Below are 22,233 nucleotides of genomic sequence, written 5' to 3'. Positions count from 1 at the left end.
AGGCCAGAGGGCAGTACTTGAGTAAGCCCCTCCTGTGATATCTAATAGTGATACGCTGATGTTCCACTACAATTAATTATATATAAATTGAGGTCTAAATGCAATGTTCCACTTGTCAGATCTAGCCTAGCTAGGCTATAGGTGCTCACACATTCTAGAGAGTAGTTTTACAGTACCATAAGCACAGGGAATCTTCGCCCTCTATCTGTTTATAATATGAGTTGAATTGTGCTTTTGCATTTTAATGATCAATGTATAAATAGACCACTAGATAGGCTTGAGGTAAAACATTTCTGCTAAAATTAAACATTTTTTAATACACTTGTAGTGAATGTTTTTGTTTTTGTTTATACAGGTCTTTGTCCTCAGGGAAACCAACAGTTGTTGAAGTCCTTTGGGACAAAGATGGGTACGAGGAATACCGTAGCTGTTGATCAGCTGAAATTCAGGAAGGGCAGCTTCCCACGACTTGGAGTTCATGTGTCAATGCGATGGCACAGGAAACTGTGGAAATGCACAGTTACTGCTGTGTATGGGGGTCGAGAGAATTCTGAAAGCAGTAGCGATGATGGAAACACAAGCACCGCAGACAGCAGTGACGAAGATGATACTTCTGATTATGACAATGATGACAACATTTACCTGGCGAAATTAGGTAAGATTGAGCGCACACAAATCAATACATACTTGTAGTAAAAAGTATGGACAGTATACAGCGTGTGTGTTTATTCAATGCCTCTAATAACCTCATAACTGTGCTGCAATGTTAGAAGTAGCTTACTCCATACTGCATGAATGCATTTAAGTAGTGCCTGGTATATTAGGTTTTCATGGTGTCAACTCGTATACAGCACAACCTGGTATACCATGTTTTCAAAATAAAGACATGAGCGTGTACTTGTGTAGCCTTAATTCATGTTTATTAGTGTTATGCCTGCAAAAAAAAAAAAAAAAAAAAAAAAAAACAACTTTAATGAACAGATTAGACCTTCTATCAGTATCTTTTCTTTTTCTGTGTCACATCTGCTTGTATTTTGTGTTAGTTACTTTTTTCCAATTTCATAATGCCCTTGTTTTGCTGCAAAACTGAAGATCTATGTGTGTAGCAACGGCGTAAATCCGTGCTGAGGAGTGGGGGTGATGATTGGCGATAGTCACCATCACCACGATTACAAGCCCATAACCGGACCGGCGCAGCCCTGGGAGGGGGGGGGGGAAGCTTGCCCCCCCCCCCCACACACACACACACACACTTTACAGGGATCAAATGTCCCACTCCTTTCCATGCAAAGTGGGAGGGAAGTGGCAGCAAAAATATGACGACTTTTTGGTCTTGTTTTTGTTTGTTTGTTTGTTTTTTCTTGTCAGCCGACTTTCGGCGGAGAATCAGACCTTAAAAGTATGAAGAATTTTTGGTTGTTGTTTCTCTTGTCTTTTGATGTTCTTTCTTCTTGGCTGACAGGCGATTTTGCGCCCCCCCCCCCCCTTTCAAAAACGTAGCGCAGCCCTGAATAATGCCCAACTAAATTCAATAAAATGATAATAAGGATATCCATTTCTTGAATAACGCAGTAGATATTTTCCTGTAGCTATTAATTGTATTCTTCAATTTTCTTGATTTAAGTCATCACAGGGGCATCGTTCCGTTTTAATGATGGGGGATAGGGGAGGGACTTTGAGTTTGAATATCTGTGCGAGGGAGCGGAGCGGCCTGGGGGAGGGTGTGGGGAGGGGGTTTCCCCCTCCCATGCAGACGAGGAAAATATGGCATTTTCAGACCTCAAATTCAGCGATCTGGTGCACACTTTTGGTAAAATTTGGGATCTTTTTCCTATGAAAAAAAAACAAGTAAGAAAAAGAAATATTCATAGATAATTGAATGACTACATCGTGGTATTTCAGCTCTTGCTCCGCCTGTGCGACATCACTGATGTGAAGTAGTGGGGCCTATCACCGGCGTAGCCAGGATTTGATCTTAGGGAGAGCGGTTAGATGCGAGGGAGAGATGCGAGCGAGGGGGGAGGGTGTGTGAGAACTTTTTGCATATTGATGTTGTAAATGGTGCAATTTGATTCATTTTTTTTTTTGCGTGTTCTATCGACTTGAAACAGTCCAACATGTTTAAGGCAGCAGTACATTTTATGTAGATTATTATTGAACAATTTTGCCTATAAAATGGTATCATTTAGAGAAACTTCTTGTCTTAATTCTTACACTGAAGATCATGAACGCGATCATGAATTTTGACATTGTACAGTCCAAAAGCGGCCGTTTGTAGCTATATATTTTTTTCGCTTTGGAAATTAAGGGGGGGGCGCACCGGGCGCAACTGCTGGTAATTACTCGGCAGCAACATCAGGAGAATGGCATGACAATTAAATAATGCGAGCGAGCGAAGCGAGCGAGCTTGAAAATTTTGACATTTACAGTCCCAAAACTGCTTTTTGTAGCTACATTTTTTCGCTTTGAAAATTAAGGGGGGGGGGGGCACCGGGAGCAACTGTTGACAATTACTCAGCAGCAACATCAGGAGAATAGCATGCCGATTAAATGCGAGCGAGCGAAGCGAGCGAGCTTGAAATTTTGACATTGTACAGTCCCAAAACGGCAGTTTGTAGCTATATTTTTTCGCTTAGGAAATTAAGGGGGGTGGGGGTGCACCGGGCGCAACTGCTGACAATTACTGGCAGCAACATCAGAAGAGTGACATAAGGATTAAATGCGAGCGAGCTTGAAAATTTTGACATTTCACAGTCCCAAAACTGCCGTTTGTAGCTATATCTTTTTCGCTTTGTAAAATAAGGGGGGCGCACCGGGCGCAACTGCTGGTAATTACTGGCAGCAACATCGGGAGAAAGGCATGCCGATTAAATGCGAGCGAGCGAAGCGAGCGAGCTTGAAAATTTTGACATTTTACAGTCCAAAAACTGCCGTTTGTAGCTGTACTTTTTTCGCTTAGGAAATGAAGGGGTTGGGGGCGCACCGGGCGCAACTGCTGGCAATTACTGGCAGCAACATCAGGAGAATAGCATAGCATGGCATGACGATTAAATGCGAGCGAGCGAAACGAGCGAGCTTGAAAATTTTGACATTTTACAGTCCCAACACTGCTTTTTGTAGCTACATTCTTTCGCTTTGAAAATTAAGGGTGGGGGGCGCACCGGGAGCAACTGCTGGCAATTACTCGGCAGCAACATCAGGAGAATAGCATAGCGATTAAATGCGAGCAAGCGAAGCAAGCGAGCTTGAAAATTTTGACACTGTACAGTCCCAAAACGGCAGTTTGTAGCTATATTTTTTCGCTTAGGAAATTAAGGGGGGTGGGGTGCACCGGGCGCAACTGCTGACAATTACAGGCAGCAACATCAGAAGAATGACATAAGGATTAAATGCGAGCGAGCTTGAAAATTTTGACATTTCACAGTCCCAAAACTGCCGTTTGTAGCTATATCTTTTTCGCTTTGAAAAATAAGGGGGGGGGGACGCACTGGGCGCAACTGCTGGTAATTACTCGGCAGCAACATCGGGAGAATGGCATGACGATTAAATGCGAGCGAGCGAAGCGAGCGAGCTTGAAAATTTTGACATTGTACAGTCCCAAAACGGCAGTTTGTAGCTATATTTTTTCGCTTAGGAAATGAAGGGGGTGGGGCGCACCGGACGCAACTGCTGGCAATTACTGGCAGCAACATCAGGGGAATGACATATCGATTAAATGCGAGCAGGGAGGTGTTTCTCTTCCCACCTCCCTGATTCGAGCGAGCTTGAAAATTTTGACATCTTACAGTCCCCAAACTGCCGTTTGTAGCTATATATTTTTCGCTTTGAAAAATAAGGGGGGCACACCGGGCGCAACTGCTGGCAATTACCCGGCAGCAACATCAGGAGAATGGCATGACGATTCAATGCGAGCGAGCGAAGCGAGCGAGCGTGAAATTTTGACATTTTACAGTCCAGAGACTGCCGTTTGTAGCTGTACTTTTTTCGCTTTGGGAATTAAGGGATGGGGGCGCACCGGGCGCAACTGCTGGTAATTACTGGCAGCAACAAATATCTCGTAAACACATTTATGATGTAATCTGGGGAAATTTCAATCCCAGAAGTGTATAACACTTTTCGTACTATTCTGGCAAACTGTTGATGATACTGTCTTGCCTTTTCTGTGGAATTGTTTAATTAGGGATTAAAGAATCCATTTTTCTGTTCGTGAGATGAATGTTGTATATCAGTAAAATTGGCTGCGAATAAACTTGTCTTATTAATCTATTGATTTATGTTTGTTAACAGGTGAACTTTCTAGTGCTTTTTGCACATCTCCCATGAAAACAACAAGAAATCTGGTTAATAGGTCTGAACCATTAATCTAAAGCAATGTTCATTAGACTAAAGGAGGTACTTGCATATGGCAAAATATGGGAATCGACACGCGTTCCTTTTGTTTTTTCTGGAGGCAAACGAATTATACTAACTGAGCAAAATCACTGCCAATATGGAGAGGGTAAATGTGTTGCAATTCCTACGATTATCTAAAATTTTAGATCTTTGCATTACAGTATATAGCCTATAAGCTAGCTAGGTGGGGATGCAGCTGGTCTGATGCGACGAGACTACGAACAGTGGATGCGCGCGAATACGCCGCCTATGATCCAGTTGTTTGTCGTTGTTTTCTTTTTTTTTTTTTTAATCGGTGGCAGTCTTCTTACACGGAAAAAAAAAAAACTGCGATCGTGGCGCCTAGCGGACGCGGTAGATGCGTCCACTGTTTGTAGTCTCGCCCCATCAGGTGTATCGCTTGGCAAAGACAATTATCTCGCTGCATCATACGTTTCAGCAAATTACAAAGACAATAACTGCATTCTCCGCCTAGATTATAGGCTATGCAATAATCCATCATGCTGAAATCAACATCACCACATTTCTCTTTGTTTGTTTGTTTTTTTGTTCCTACATCTTTTTCTTGGGAGAATTTCAGGGGGGGATATTTGTACAGGCCATCCCCCCCTCCTTCAAAAGTGGGGGGGATATATCCCCCCCATCCCCCCCGGGATTTACGCCCATGGTGTGTAGCCAGCAAGGCTGAGTTTAAAAAATGTTGACTTGCTGATCCCATTCGGGTGCCCTATAGTAACAAAAGAGTTTGTAAGCCTATTAGCAAATGCTATTTTTGTGCCAATGATGTTTTTGTATTCTTCATAAGCACATGCAATTGACTGTGGAAAGAGGATGCATGTACCGCTTGACTGATTTTGCATTTAATGCAGATCACCAGTCTATCCGATCTCTGCTGATGGGCAAAAATAAAACTCTTGTTTGTGGACATTTACATAGGGCTATCTGAAAAATGTGTTATTAAAAGGTTAATCTTAATAAAAAAAGATATAAATTAAACTTTTAAAAAAATATATTAACAGTGAAAATATATGCACTATGTACATTTTGTTTTCCTCATTTATAGTTGGCATCAAAAAGGACATCAGCTGCATTCCAGAGATACCAAAGCTAGTATTGAACAGTGAAGGAGCACCGTTAGATCCATCCCAGCAGAATGTCAGCTCTGACCAACTTCTCAATGGTGAGTGTTTGTAAAGCCTTAATCTTGTTCAGAAACCTAAGCAGATATGGTTGAATCAATCTTGTTGGGATATCAATTAGTAATTCAGATTAAATTATGCTATTGCTGACATAATAGCAAACAAAAAGAATGACAGCAGCTATACACAAGCAAAGAATGTAGCATCCTGGCTACCATGTACCAGTATTTTTTGCAGTTGTCAGGGGTGGGTCAAGGAATTCTGTAAATTGGGTGGTGGGAACCACACGCACATCTCCAGTTTTTCTCTGTTTATTTTTTGTTTTAAAAAAAGGGCATCTTAAACCCCATGTGTCCTTGCGCAGATCCACAATGGGTTGTAATCTGGATTACAAAGAAATGATAAAGTCAATCTTTCAATACATATGATTTTTTAAAAAATGTAATATCTATGCACCATATGTATTTTCTTTTTCTTTTTGTTTTCTTCATTTCCAGTTGGCATCACCAAGGACATGTACTGCATTCACGAGACCAATACCAGAATTGAACAACGAAGCACCATCAGATCCATCTCAGCAAAATGTCAGCTGTGACCAACTTCTCACTAGTGAGTGTTTGTAAAGCCTTAATCTTGTTGGGAAACCCAACCAGATATTGCTGCATTAATCTTGTTGGAATATCCATTAGTAGTTGAGATTAAATGATGCTATTGCTGTCTTATACACTTTAATAGCAATTGAAAAGGATGACATAAACTACACACAAGCAAAGAATGTAGTATCCTGGCAACGATGTACCAGTGTTTTTTTGCAGTTGTCAGGGATGGCTCCGGGAATTCTGTGAAGTTGGGGGGGGGGACCACACGCATGTCCTCCAGTTTTTTTATTCATTTCTTTTGTTTAAAAAAAAAAGACAAAAATAAAGGGTATCTTACACCCGATGTGCCCCACATGAATCAACCACTGGTTGCAATCTGGATGACATGTTATCCTTCTTGTCATATTGTAACAAATGGCTGACACACAACTGGAGAATGTAGCTTGTCTGGCAATTGTACCTGGACCTTCCAAGCAGAGTGATAATCTATGAGCAATTCTCAAATGAGGATGCATGTACGGTTTGACTGCTTTCGCATTAATGCAGATCACCAGTCTGTCCGATCTCTGCTGATGGGCAAAAAAACCCTCTTGTTTGTGGACATTTAAATAGGGCTTTCTGAAAATTGTGGTATTAAAAGGTTAATCTTAATATTAAAAAAAAAAGATAAATTCATTCTTTTAAAAAAATCTGATAGAAACAATAAAATAAACATGGGCTATGTATATTTTGTTTTCCTCATTTACAGTTGGCATCAAAAGACACATCAGCTGCCTTCCTGAGATACCAGTGCTAGTATTGAACAATGAAGGAGCACCGTCAGATTCACCCCAGCAGAATGTCAGCTCTGACTAACTTCTCACTGGTGAGTGTTAGTACAGCATTAACCTTGTTGGGAAACCCGACCAGATATTGCTGAATCAATCTTGTTGGAATATCAATTAGTAATCCCGATTAAATGATGCTTTTGTTGCCATATAATAGCAAATAAAAAGAAAAACATCAACTATACACAAGCATAGAATGTAGCATCCTGGCTACCATGTACCAGTATTCTTTGCAGTTGTCAGGGGTGGGTCCAGGAATTCTGCAAATTGGGGGGGGGGGGGACCACACGCACATCCCCCAGTTTTTCTCTGTTAATTTTTGTTTTGTTTTAAAAAGGGCATCTTAAACCCCATGTGTCCCCGCATGGATCCACCATGGGTTGTAATGTGGATGACATTTTGTCCTTTGAAAGAAATGATAAAGTCAATCTTTCATTAAATATGATTCAAAAAAAAAAAGTAATATCTATGCACCATTTGTATTTTGTTTTTCTTTTTGTTTTCTTCATTTCCAGTTGGCATCACCAAGGACATGGACTGCATTCACGAGATACAAATACCAGAATTGAACAACGAAGCACCAGCAGACCCATCCCAGCAAAATGTCAGCTCTGACCAACTTCTCACTGGTGAGTATTTGTAAAGCCTTAATCTTGTTGGAAAACCCAACCAGATATTGCTGCATTAATCTTGTTGGAATATCCATTAGTAATTAAGATTAAATGATTCTATTGCTGTCTTATACACTTTAATAGCAATTAAAAAGGATGACATAAACTACACACAAGCAAAGAATGTAGCATCCTGGCTACCATGTACCATTGTTTTTTGCAGTTGTCAGGGGTGGGTCCAGGAATTCTGTGAAAGCTGGGGGGGGGGTAGCCTTTAAACAAGGCGACTCGCTCTGCGTGCCCCCGTATGGCGCGTTTACCCCACAAACCTGTTGGCCGGCGAGTGGAGCGAGCCGCCTTTAGCCACTCGTTCAGTTCAGGGATGTGTACTTTTGTCGTTGTTGCTTTATATTCTTTGACACTTGTCGTTGTTGCTTTATTTGTTATCTGTCTCCTTGGTCAATTATCTGCTTGGTTAATTATGGGCGGATGAGCTGCCAGGCAGTCAACGGCCATAGTGGAAGAGACCAAGTCGGACTCAACGACCTATAGTTGTTAGACTCTTCAGGGCGCGCCACTCCATATTCCGTGGACAGCGGTCGAAGGCTACAGCTATAATTCATATATCAGGGGTTGGCGACAGACAAGAACTTGTTCTTGAATACTGGGATGGCATCCAGCGTCATACCTGTGCCCCTCCCATGAGTGCTGGGGGTCATCTGGGTCATGTTCGGCTGCCCTAAGGTTAGAGTTCTTGTGAATCATGTTCCGGCTGGGGTGAAGATCCCTCAAACTGCTGGAGAACAGGACAACTGAAGGGCTAGGCGGGCTGATTCTTGGCGACTGTCTAGTGCTCAATGGGAATCAATGGAGTGGGGCCCCTTAGGCGGTTGGCTGGCATACTTGTCACCTTCCGGCAGCTCCTGCATCCTGTCTCGCCTCCAGCCGTCTCGACTTCGTCTTGCCACTGGACCCGGCGTCTCAGGACGAGAGAGTGAGGCTGATCCTGCGCAAGTCTCCTTCACTTTAATCAAAGTTTAGCGCAAGTCATGACATCGCCAATTTGGCAACCTTCAAGTCCTGTGGCGATAGGGGAGCGGTGAAGCAGCAGGTGCGGATACACTGGGAGCTGTAGTCGTAAACCTACACACAGGCGGCTCAGGACATGTGGTCGCTCTTCACTAGACCTAGGCGGCAGTGGAGTTCGGCAGCCTTCTGAGCGACCGAGCAGCCCTCTTGAGGATCGCTCTGCTCGCCTCCTCAGCAAGAGGACGGGGCTAGAAAAGGTGCCCTAAACATAGTCTGCCTCATCTTACCCTGGTCAGCATACCGCGGCTGGCGGGGATCCCCCTCTAGCGGTCGAAACACAAGAAAAATGAAAACAAAAGCGCTCACCCTAGCATCATGGAATGTGAGAACTCTACTTGATGACACAAAAGCAAACAGGCCAGAGAGACGCACTGCACTGGTCGCCAGAGAACTGGCTCGCTACAATGTTGACATAGCTGCTCTTAGCGAAACACGGTTAGCAGAGAGAGGTCAGCTAACTGAAATTGGTGGTGGCTACACATTCTTCTGGAGTGGACGTAGCAGTAAAGAGAGAAGAGAGGCTGGTGTTGGATTTGCTGTCAAATCCATCCACGTGCAGAAACTAGCAAGCATCCCTGTGGGACTCAATGACCGTCTGATGTCAATGCATCTCCCACTTGGAAAGAAGACAAGTGCAACCATCATTAGTGCCTATGCTCCGACCATGACAAACCCTGATGAGGTCAAGGACAAATTTTATGAGGAACTTGATTCTCTCATCGCTTCTTCAAAGTCTGAAAAGCTCATTATCCTTGGTGATTTCAATGCTCGAGTAGGGGCCGACTATCATGCCTGGCACAATGTAGTAGGAAAACATGGCATTGGAAACTGTAACAGCAACGGGCATCTCCTCCTCAGATTTTGCTCCTCTCATAACCTAGTAATCACCAACACCATGTTTCGACTACCGACTCGGAACAAGACGTCATGGATGCACCCTCGTTCGAAGCATTGGCATCTTATTGACTATGTGATCGTCAGAGCGAGGGACAGGCAGGACGTGAGAGTGACTAAGGCCATGTGTGGTGCTGACTGCTGGACGGATCATCGCCTGATCATTTCAAAGTTGAAACTCCTAATCCAGCCCAAGAGAAGGCCACAGGGCCAGAAAGTAAAAAAGAGACTGAATGTCAACAATCTCAAAGACCCCAAGAAGCTGCAAGACTTCCAAGAACACATGCATAACAACATAGCAGACCTTCAGCTAAACCAGTCTAGCATCGAGGATCAGTGGGCAACCTTTAGGGATGCTGTTCACTCTGTCGCCCTTGAATGCCTTGGTCCAGCCACTAGGCACCATCAAGACTGGTTTGATGAAAACGACGCAGAAATTCAGGAGCTCTTAGATACTAAACACAACCTTCTACGTCTACATCAGAATGATCCCTCCAGCATGGCAAAGAAAGCTGCATTCACCAAGGCCCGCAGCAAGGTCCAAGCAAAACTACGCCACATGAAAGACTCTTGGCTTAGTGCTAAGGCCGATGAGATCCAAAGCTTTGCCGACAGAAACGACATGAAGAACTTCTATGATGCCCTGAAAGCAGTCTATGGGCCAAAACCGTCCGGATCATCCCCAATTCTCAGTGCTGATGGTTCTACGCTGCTCACAGAGAAGAAGCTGATTCTAGATAGATGGGCTGAACACTTCAACAGCGTACTAAATCGACCAGCCCAGATCAACAATGAAGCCATCAATCGCCTCCCCCAGGTGCCCATAAATCACAAGCTTGATGTGCCCCCTTCAAAGAAGGAAATCGACACAGCCATCACACAACTGTCTAGTGGGAAAGCCCCAGGCTCTGATTCCATCCCTGCTGAAGTGTACAAAAAGGGTGGCCCAATCACCCTCATTAAGCTCACCAAGCTGTACCAATCCATGTGGAGCAAAGAACAGTTACCACAAGAATTCAGAGATGCTACAGTTGTTCACATCTACAAACGGAAAGGAAATCGCCAGGCTTGTGACAACCATCGAGGCATCTCCCTCCTGTCTATAGCAGGCAAGATCCTGGCCCGAGTCCTCCTCAATCGCTTACTGGAACATCTGGAGCAGGGTCATCTCCCTGAAAGTCAATGCGGCTTCCGTGCAGGTCGAGGTACCACTGACATGATTTTTGCTGCCCGCCAGCTTCAGGAGAAGTGCATTGAGCAGCATCGTGACTTATACACAACCTTTGTCGATCTGACCAAGGCCTTCGACACGGTTAGTCGTGAGGGACTCTGGAAAATTATGGGAAAGTTTGGCTGCCCCCCGAAGTTCATCACAATTGTCCGCCAGTTTCACGATGGGATGACTGCCAAAGTTCTTGACAATGGTGAACCCTCCAATGACTTTCCAGTGACAAATGGAGTCAAGCAGGGCTGTGTCCTGGCCCCGACACTATTCAGCATGACGTTCTCGGCAATGCTCTCAGACGCCTTCAAAGACTGCGAACCTGGCATCAACATTAGGTACAGGTCGGATGGAAAGCTCTTTAATCTTAGGCGCTTGAAGGCCATCACGAAGGTGAAGGAGACCGTCATCAGAGACTTCTTGTTTGCTGACGACTGCGCACTCAATGCCAATGGTGAGGACGAGATGCAGTTGCAGATGGACAGATTCTCCTCAGCCTGTGACAACTTCGGCCTCACCATCAGCACCAAGAAGACTGAAGTGATGTTCCAACCAGCTCCAGGGAGCCAGTACCACAAACCACAAATCCAGGTGAACGGACAGACCCTCCAGGCAGCAAAGACCTTCACCTATCTGGGCAGTACCCTCTCCAACTGTGTCACAATTGATGCTGAGATCAACAACAGGATTTCTAAAGCCAGCAGTGCCTTTGGGAGACTCAGAAAAAATGTTTGGGAGAGGAGAGGGATCAGCCTCTCAACAAAGCTGAAAGTCTACTGTGCAGTTGTTCTAACCACGCTTCTCTATGGCTGCGAAACTTGGACTTTGTACCGGAGACATGAGAGGCAAATCAACCACTTCCATATGCGATGCCTCCGCAACCTCCTTCGCATCCGCTGGGAGGATAAAATTCCGGACACAGAGGTACTGAAGCGGGCAGGCATCCCCAGCATCATTACCAAAATCCGCAAGGCCCAGGTGAGATGGGCAGGCCACGTCACCCGCATGTCTGACGACCGCATCCCAAAAAAGCTTTTCTATGGGGAACTCGCTGATGGGAATAAGCGTAAGGTGGGAGGACAAAAGAAGCGCTTCAAAGACAACCTGAAGTTCTACCTAAAAGACTTCTCCATCAACACCGAGTCCTGGGAGACACTTGCCGCAGATCGCCCTTCCTGGCGCCACGCTATTGCTGTAGGGGCCCGTAGAGCAGAGGAGCAGCGCGTCAAGCAGGCAGAGCACAAACGCCAGATGCGAAAAGCAAGAGCAGCCAACCCCAGCAGTGTAGCCCCTACCCACTTCTGCCCTACCTGTGGGAGAGGCTTTCTTGCCCAGATTGGCCTCATCAGCCACCTCCGAACCCATCGAGCCAATTGATGTCAATGGTCATCCTCGAGAACGAGGGACGAACACACATATTCTTTGACAAATTTGCGTACAAATTTGACGCAGAAAATACACACGGCACCAAGGCAAGCCGCGCGCGCTTGCTAACAAATTTATATTCTTTGACAAATTTGCGTACAAATTTGTTACCAAGCGCGCGCGGCTTGCCTTGGTGCCGTGTGTATTTTCTGCGTCAAATTTGTACGCAAATTTGTCAAAGAATATAAAGCAACAACAACGACAAAAGTACACATCCCTGAACGAGTGGATAAAGGCGGCTCGCTCCACTCGCCGGCCAACAGGTTTGTGGGGTAAACGCGCTATACGGGGGCACGCAGAGCGAGTCGCCTTGTTTAAAGGCTAGGGGGGGGGGAGGGGGACGTGCATGTCTTCCAGTTTTTCTGTTTATTTCTTTTGTTTAAAAAAAAGACAAAAATAAAGGGTATCTTACACCCGATGTGCCCCACATGAATTAACCACTTGTTGCAGTCTGGATGACATGTTATCCTTCTTGTCATATTGTAGCAAACAAGATTAATGATATGGCTAACACACAGCTGGATGGAGAATGTAGCTTGTCTGGCAATTGTACCTGGACCTTCCAAGCAGAGTGATAATCTATGAGCAATTCTCAAATGAGGATGCGTGTACCGTTTGACTGCTTTCGCATTAATGCAGATCACCAGTCTGTCCGATCTCTGCTGATGGGCAAAAAAAAACTCTTGTTTGTGGACATTTGCAAAGGGCTATCTGAAAATTGTGCTATTAAAAGGTTAATCTTAGTCAAAGAAATTATAAAGTCAATTTTTCAATAAATATGATGGAAACAAATGGAATATTTGTGCACCATGTGTATTTGTTTTTCTTTTTGTTTTCTTCATTTCCAGTTGGCATCACCAAGGACATGGACTGCATTCAAGAGATACCAATGCTAGTATTGAACAATGAAGCACTGTCAGATCCATCCCACAGAATGTCAGCTCTGACCAACTTCTCACTGGTGAGTGTTTGTAAAGCACTTAATCTAATTGGGAAACCCAGCCAGATATTGCTGACTCAATCTTGTTGGATTAAGCATTAGTAATCCGGATTAAATGATGCTATTGCTGTCATATAATAACAAATAAAAAGAATGACATCAACTATACACAAGCATAGAATGTAGCATCCTGGCTGATATGTACCATTATTACTATTTTTTTTTTTTTTTGCAGTTGTCAGGGGTGGGTCCAGGAATTCTGTAAAGTGTGTGTGTGTGGGGGGTGGGGGGGGGGGGAACCACACGCACGTCCTCCAGTTTTTTCTGTTGATTTTTTGTTTAAAAGAACAAAAACGATAAGGACATCTTACACCCCATATGTCCACACATGGATCCACCACGAGTTGTAATGTGGATGACATCTTGTCCTTTCAAAGAAATGATAAATTCAGTCTTTAAATAAACATGATGATACAAATGTTATATTTATGCACCATGTGTATCTTGTTTTTCTTTTTCTTTTCTTCATTTCCAGTTGGCATCACCAAGGACATGGACTGCATTCAAGAGATACCAATAAACACTTTGTACCAGAATTGAACAATGAAGCACCATCAGATCCATCCCAGAAAAATGTCAGCTCTAACTTCTGACTTATTATTGCTTGCCTATGGTGCCTACAGTTGTTTGTGCATGCAAAAGCAATTTCCAATAGTCTATGTATTCAAATTTTTGATGATTTATCACTCAGCACTATCTCCCCACCACAATTCGCCATGTTATGATTTGTCTATTCTATAGCTATTAAATATTCTATGATATCGTAATAAGCTTTGATATTTCTTTAACAATAACTGTCATATTTTTCATGTGAAAGATGTACATGTAAAAGCTTTATTCCTCCTTCCAAATGTGATTTGATTTCTGTAGGACCATTGCGTAGATATTACTGTTATATCGAAATGAAAGTACAATCACAAACATGCACATAATAACAACTCATATCATACTGATTTTTTTTTTTTTGAGCCCTAAGACCTGCGTTATCAGAGATTCACTAATACATGTATTAGGAGGAAGTTGGCCCTCTGCTTTAAGCTATTTCCATCTAATGAATGTTTCAGAATGTATTTCAATATAAACTGTATTGTGTACAATTTTCTCATGTTAAAATCGGTTTGACAATTAATTTAGATCAATGTTTATTTTACCAAAGACATCTTGATTTGTACATTTAAAAATTTTCGAGGAAATGTAACCATTGTACAGTGCACTCCCGTTATAACGAAATGCTCGGGACCGGCAGTTTTCTTTCGTTATAACGAAATTTCGTTATAACCGAACAAATACAATACATAACGAAAACAAGGAATACACGTACAACTTGTATATACTATTATCATATTCTGTTTGCTGAATACTCATCATACAATGGAAAGCTATGTGAAATGTGATGGGATGGCTGTATTACAATAATAAACGCAAGTTCCCCTCAGAAAACGTGCGTGACACAAGGAGCGAACACACAGTGGTGAGAAGCGTTCACCCATGCAGAAACGCTATATAATATGCTTGTTCCGCTACGTATTTTCGAAAGCAATTCGCATTTCGTTATAACGGAGCACATTTCTTTTGTTTTTCTTTGTCTGTGGCGCTCGGAAGAGACTTCGTTATAACGGAAATTTCGCTATAACCGTGTTCGTTATAAGCGAATTTTGTACTATAGACTTTAATGGTGATAATTTTGGGACCAGAAGATTTACTTCGTTATAACGAAATTTCGTTATAACCGTGTTCGTTGTAACGGGAGTGCACTGTATTAAAGGACATGTTCATTATCAGTGAATTTAAATCAATATTCATTTTACAGTACCACAGACATCTTGATCATTCTGTAAATTTAAAAGTTTTTCATGAAATTTGACCATTGTATTTAAGGACATGTTCATTCCTTTTCTTTTCTTTTTGGATGTGAGATATGGATTGATTTTGAAATAAATATTGCTGCATTTTAATGCAGCATTGTCTCAAGACTCACTTTTTTTTTCTCTTCTATGTACTGGGATCTCATATCATGAGGAAATCATAATATTATGCACACTAAAATGTCAGCATATATAATTGGAAGTGAAATGATATTCATAGTACTACATGTACTTGAATATCATTTAAGTCTGTAGGGGTCTGTAGGACAATTCACCTTTATCATTTGTGTGAACAAGTACAATCCATGTTTGTGTGTGTAGATGTTTCTGTGTAGAAAATTAATTTGCATCTGTTTCAGAGTCCTGAACGTATATTATATAAAAAACAAACAAACAATAATGTGAGACAGACGTGTGGCTAAGTAAATTTTTTTGCTTGTTATTTCTCATGAGCAAGCTGATAATTGAGTTTTACCCAACAGAATGATCATGAATTATGTCTGCCAAGCATGTGGTCTGGTTTAAAGCTGTAAAAGAAAATCTTTATTCATGGCTTCAAATGTACAGTATCCATCATGGCAGCTTAGAAAGAATGAAAGTTAGGTCATTACAGTCATGATTGCAACATGAATTATCACAAAGAATAGCAAGGCTTGGATGTGTGATTTTGGTTTTTGTTTGTAGTATTGGAGAGTAGGAGAGAGGGTTAAAGCGTGGCAAGGGAAAGAGAAGAGGTGGAGGAGAGCATGAGAAGATGAAACGAGAGGGAAAAAAAAAAGAGGCAGGCTGCAATGAAAAAGCAATAATTTCATAAGCTCCACCTCTTTCACAATACAATATGTATAACCACTTTTTGCCTGATACAAATTAGATACAAACTGATCAAAGATAATGTGTCCTAAACATGGAGTGGTTTTTTTTTTTGATTGTTTGTTTGTTGGTCTGTTTTTTACATCAAAGGAACACTCGCCTGATGCCTGAAGCGTAATTCATGTGAAAAAACAAAAAACAAACAAACAATCTGCAGAGGATTCTCCCCCACCAGTGTTTCATCTTGCATGTCAAAACTAGACCTTGGACGTATTTGTACTACATCTTATGAAATTATGACACTGCATTCACACAAAAATATGCACGAAATCACTCGTTTTATAGATAAATACCATGTAACTATGCATACCGCATAGACGCGCGTGTTATAAGAATAGGATACGACGGTTCGGAGGTCGCACTCTCGGTACGCGCGTTCAGCAAACTGACGTATCACCCCGATACGTCAGTTCGGATGACCGCGCGTACTGAAAGTGCGATCTCCGAACCGTCGTATACCTGTTTTTCGACTCTTCGTGTGCGGAGGCCTTTCTTTTTGTGAACGTAGCATTAGTTTTATTCATAAATGATTTTAGATACATATATTATACGAATCGTCTGGAATTTGCCTTTCTTTTCATACAAAAAGATCGGGAATAAAAGCAAGAAATTTCTCCACACTAGACTTCAAAAGACCCCCAAACTTCAAACGCGTTTTTCTCGAAAACGTGTTCTCGCGCACCGCTGACATATACGACGGTTCGGATGGTCGCCGACGATATGACTCCAAGTATAGCTGTACATACTAGTACACAAAACATGTCACTTGGATTGGTAATCTAATTCTTCAGCCACAGAACCTGCACATAATACAGGTCAGACCTAATTACAGATATACTTTTTTCATGCTTTACATGGATACTATCTATGAACCTTCCAGCAAGAACTCGAATTTTGTGTAGTTGTTATGTTTTACTGGCCACACAGCCTGCTTATCCTTTATTATGTTTCCATACTATACATAGTACAGTTAAACTCGCATAAGTCGATCTTCTCGGGACTGAGCAAAACACATCGACTTAGGCGATTTTCGACTTGTGCGTAAGTCGAAAAAAAAATCGACTTACAGTTACACCACACGTACATATGTATAATGTACATGTACATTTGTATGTTGTCTACTCTGGAGCCGAGAGCTGGAGCGGTGTGCCGCAGCACGGGTCGCCCGGCAGGGCCGCGGCTAACTTTGCATGGACAGTGCATGCGTATTGGCACAGGTCCGATTACTTTATACCCTTGTTAAACCTTGGGGAAGTGAATATGAACGATATTTGAGCAGTGATTGATTCCAGTTTACCATACCGTGGCTTGAAATGCGTGTAGAGGTGCAATTCTGATTTACCCGTGCCCGTAACTTTCCCCCTACTTTCCGCTTTGAAAACTCAGCAGCTTCGTCCATACCACTCCACTGCACGGCACTGCAAATGCAAATGCCCAAACTACACTGCAAGCTCAATACTGTACATGTAAATGAACGCATATGTACTGTACGAACGCCTTACTGCGAGTGGAGCAATACACAGCCCAGTCGCTGTACGTACATAGCGCGGCAGCTGACAGGGCTGTACCAGCGGACCTCCGAACAAGAAGAGAGTTCAACGAGTTCATGCGATCGCTTTGAATTTTGATACTTTAGATCATTTTTTTTTTTGTCACCTCAAACTCATCTGACAAACAAAATAATACAGTGGAAACTCGATATAACGAGATGGTCGGGACCGAGTCATTTTCCTCGTTATAGCCGATATCTCGTTATATCAGTAGGCATAAAAGAAGGCATAAAATAAAGACATTAATTTGCACATGTGGGACTACCCATCATATTTCAATCAACACTGATAACTTGATATTGTGTGTGAGGGAATTACTCACCTTTATGGGTAAGAAGATGTTTTTCGCCAAGGAAATCCAATATCAAGAATGTGTTTCTTATTAATTGTAGATGTTTGAATTTGTAAATTTACATAGCTTGCGATTGTATCAAGATCGTCTATGGATTGGTATATGGTTATCGTATGGGTGTGTGTTGTGTGGAAAGCTTGAATATGGTCTGCACAATGCTGTGGTGTGTATGTGAGACATTCTGTATGTACATTATGACTGCGTGTAATTGTGTGTGAAGACGGGGAATTCCCTAAGTAGAAGGCCAATCACAGCATCAGATTGCCTCACACCTGCTAAACGTCATGATGATGTCATGTATACATATGGCCGTCCCACCACATTTTCTGCATGTATCATGTGTGCGTGCACACACACACTTCACACGTACAACATGCAGTGCTAGCTGGAGTGCACTGAAGAAAATGATTATGTGTGTACAAGACAGTTTTTGGCGCATCAAGCTTTGCAATCTCGGAAGATGATAGCACAGGCGAAGTAAAGCTTTACCGAAGGCATTTTGCTTTACCTCGCTATAGCAGGTTTGATTCACTATGTTTTTCTTTGTTTGGAAGTCACAAAATTTATCTCGTTATAGCAGTTATTTCGTTATAGCCGATCTCGCTATAAGAGTAGCATTTTACATAGACTTGTGTGGAAGGAAATTTGGGACCGAGAAAATTTCCTCGTTATAACCGATATCTCGTTATAGCAGTGTTCGTTATATCGAGTTTCCCCTGTAATGAGTAATGAATAATGAATAATGACAGTGATTTATTACACAATAAAATCTTATTCGACTTAGGCACAGTGAATTCAATGTTTTTTCCGTGAAAGCGTTCTTGGAATTTCATCGACATAGGCGAGTATTCGACTTACAAAATTCGACTTGTGAGTGAATTAATACACGTAAGTCAATGGGGAAAAATCGGGACTTTTTAAAATCATCGACTTACGCGATTATTCGACATATGCGATGTCGACTTAGGCGAGTTTAACTGTATGTGACAAATAGCTTGTGGAAAATGCTCAAACAAGCCCTTTCTTGTCTACCCTACAGTATGATGCATGACATAGAAAACTAAAGATGATGAACAAATTCTATAGAAATAAGGAGTTGACAAAAGTGCTGATATAAAGAAAACACATCAAGCTAACACTCTCGGCCTACTTGCTCTATTTTGATAGAGCTTAGCACTTCATTCAAGTGATGATTCAATATTTCAACTTGGTGTGTATTACTGGCCAGGGTCAATGGCAGTGTCTGCAGTATGTGATACCATATTTGAGATTCATATGTGTGGGGCTGGGAACTATTATCTCCAGAACTATTATAAAGTTATAAGTTATCTCCATCATGAGGTATCTCCAGGAACAAAAAGTTGACAAAAGTGCTGAAATAAGCGTTCTATAGTGAACCTTGTTATTTGATGTTTCAAGGAAGTTCAGCAATACATCTAAACGAACACCATTATTATGTTCATTACTCTCATCAATTTGCAGATTTGTCCAAGACTAAGAGGTGACACGGACTACTGATTATGAAAATGAATGGATATCATTTCTGAAACCATCTTCTTTTTTCAGGTTTTTTTTTTTTTATATGCAGTTTATTCTGATTGGAATTTATTAGAATCAAATAAAGGAAATAGTGGCATAAATGTTGTAATCCATGCCATTTTTCATACATAAAAGGTGATATCCAGTAGCCAAAACCTCAAAAGTAATTTTTTTTTGAGGTTTTCAAAAAAAAAAAACAATTAGGTAACGGTTGAGACTTGGTTTTTGCATTCTAAACGCAAAAGCATGCGAAAAAAAAAGAAGTACTCCAGGCTATACCCGACTTTCTTTTGTTGACACGAACTTTATAAAAGTTATATTGAACACTGTTGATGATATGGTTGATGATATGGTTTACTGCAATGTGTTATACAACTGGTCTTTAGTACTTCTGAGGTTGGTCTGAAACTGAAGTCTCTACTCACAAGAAAGGTTTCATTTCAGCATTTTCTGAAAAGCTGTGGTGTCTCATGAGTTGAATACATAATAAAGGATAAGTAGATGGTAGGGCCAGTATAACATAAAACAACTTCACACAAATGTTAAGTTCTTGCTAAAATGTCCATTGATAGCATCCACGTAAAACATTCAAAAAGTATGAACTTCTTATAGGTCTGACATTGTATATGTGCAAGGTATCATGGCTGCAGAAACCTATGAGACGTGTTTTGTGTAAAGGTATGTAGGTACATGAAACATGAAGGGATATGTGAACATATGCCTTTGCGTGTGTGTGTGCGTGTGTGTGTGTGTGTGTGTGCGCGCGTGTGTGTGTGTGTATGTGTGTGTACTATTGTGCCTGGTCAATTTGTACCTGCAAACTACCCTGGATCCCAGAATATACCGGGTAGTTTGCAGTTACAAACCCTTGTTGGGAGTAAAGGAGTCTGCGCCAAGACTACTACAAGCACTAAACTGGCACTGTCCTTCAGACTGTTGGGAGACGCTACAGTTCAGGGCCTATGGGAAAGTGTAGACTTGGCGCAGACTCATTCACGACCAACAAGGGTTTGTGCCTGCAAACTAGCCGTCTGGCAACCCCTTGTTTTAAATCCCAACCAGATATTTTGTCAGTTTTTATGTTTTTATGATGTACACCCATAGGATATTCTTTTAGACCAAGTTTGGTCCATGGGCTCCATGGGTTGAATTACACCCGCCAAGGGCCCTTTTAGGGGGGACCCTGGGGGCCAAACCCGCCCTCAGGGATCAGGTTGTCGCGCATTTTGCTAATGAGGAGGGTGGTCCCAGCAACTCTGAGGGGTCAAACCTTTTAGGCTTGATGGGGTAACTTGAGTGGTCGCTAGCTCTCTGGCTATTATAGATGCATGATTATGGAAGCAGGAAACCGTCAAAAATATCACTTTCCGACATGTTGTAATTCCACTTGCTGCTGCCGTTGCAATTATAATTACAACTCGTTGTAATTATTTGCGACATGTGGCAGTTCGAAATACCACATGACATAAATATTTGCTACATGTGGTAAATCAAATTACAACATGACGCTGATTCCGTGGTCACGTTGTAATTCGAATAACAACATGACGTTAAAGGGATTGTATAGTTTTGGTTAAGACCTAATTTCAGGTTTCTAACATTTTTGGCGAGATAATGAGAAACCCTTTATGGAATATGAAAGAGCATGTAATTCCATGAGGAATCGAAAATTTATTTGATAAAAATTGGTTTTCAAATGGCTTACATATCCAAAACAGAGCAATTCTAATATCAGTGTGGGACCCATACTTTATCATGATAGCTTTCTGTTTTACTTTGTTTTTGGCTGTTTCAGTCATTCCAAACCAGATCAATGGTATGCTTTGTAGTATTTCATAGGTGTTTTAAAGTTAAAAGCACAATTCTCATCTCCACCAATACTGTGCCATCCCTTTAATTCTTGGCAGAGGCAAAGTTCTAAACGTCGTGTGGTAATGATGCTTTTGACGGGTTCCTGCTTCCATACATGATCATCGTTGAACACCAGATACAGAATTTAGATTGGCAATCCATTTATGTGACCATTGAAATACAAGGCAATAGATATTCAATTATTAATATGATAGGTTTTTTGAAATGAAATGATATTTATTTACTATAAGCGGGGTTCCCACTATCACGAAATTGTGGTGTAAATCGTGATCGTATCTGATTGTATTAAATCTTAAGGTTAATCACGGCAATCGCGTTAATCGTAGCAAATTTTTGGACAGATCAAAAATTTTCTACGATTAAAACGATTAATTTTGGATCGTGATCATCGCATCAAGTTGTATTGGCTCGTATCAAAAAGCAGCAAATCTCATTTAGTCGTGCTTCTTAATTGTGTTGATAGGGATCGACTTTTTCACTTTCATTCTGCTCACTTCTTTTGGCGCATTTGCCCTAATTAATTCGCCGATCGTACATATTTTGTATTCTCGAGAGGATAGCTTGCATCTTTAGATTGCCATTTCCAAATGGTAAATTTTATGATTGTGTAGGCATTTTATTTGCATTGTTTGTTAGGTATAATTTAATTACTAGCATATTGTTTATAATTTCATGAAATGAAAATTGTATCATAAATTATTAGATATTTTCAGACATATCATTAATCCATGTTAACATTACACAGAAACATACAAAAGGAGTAATCAATTTGGGGAAATTTATTTAACGAAAATCAAGAAATGCGCAAAAATAAAATGATGAAATGATATGTCTGTACGTATTGACTAACGTCAGTACAAAAATGAAAATAGTGCATGAGTGAGCACACATCAAAGGCAAATTTGGTTACTTTTTAAAAGTATACTATATACAGTATTATTTTGTTGTTGTCGTTGTGTGTTTTTTTTAATTGGGTGGGGATGTGAA

General features: G+C 41.5%; 1 pseudogene; it reads left to right on the top strand.

The window, feature by feature from the left end:
- Positions 1 to 486: 486 nt before the first annotated feature.
- LOC140227700 (uncharacterized) lies at positions 487 to 13,718 on the top strand (annotated as a pseudogene).
- The last annotated feature ends 8,515 nt before the right edge of the window (positions 13,719 to 22,233 follow it).

The sequence above is a fragment of the Diadema setosum genome, chromosome 4 (genome assembly GCF_964275005.1).
Source record: "Diadema setosum chromosome 4, eeDiaSeto1, whole genome shotgun sequence".
NCBI lineage: Eukaryota > Metazoa > Echinodermata > Echinoidea > Diadematoida > Diadematidae > Diadema > Diadema setosum.
This window is presented reverse-complemented; position numbering and strand designations above follow the sequence as displayed.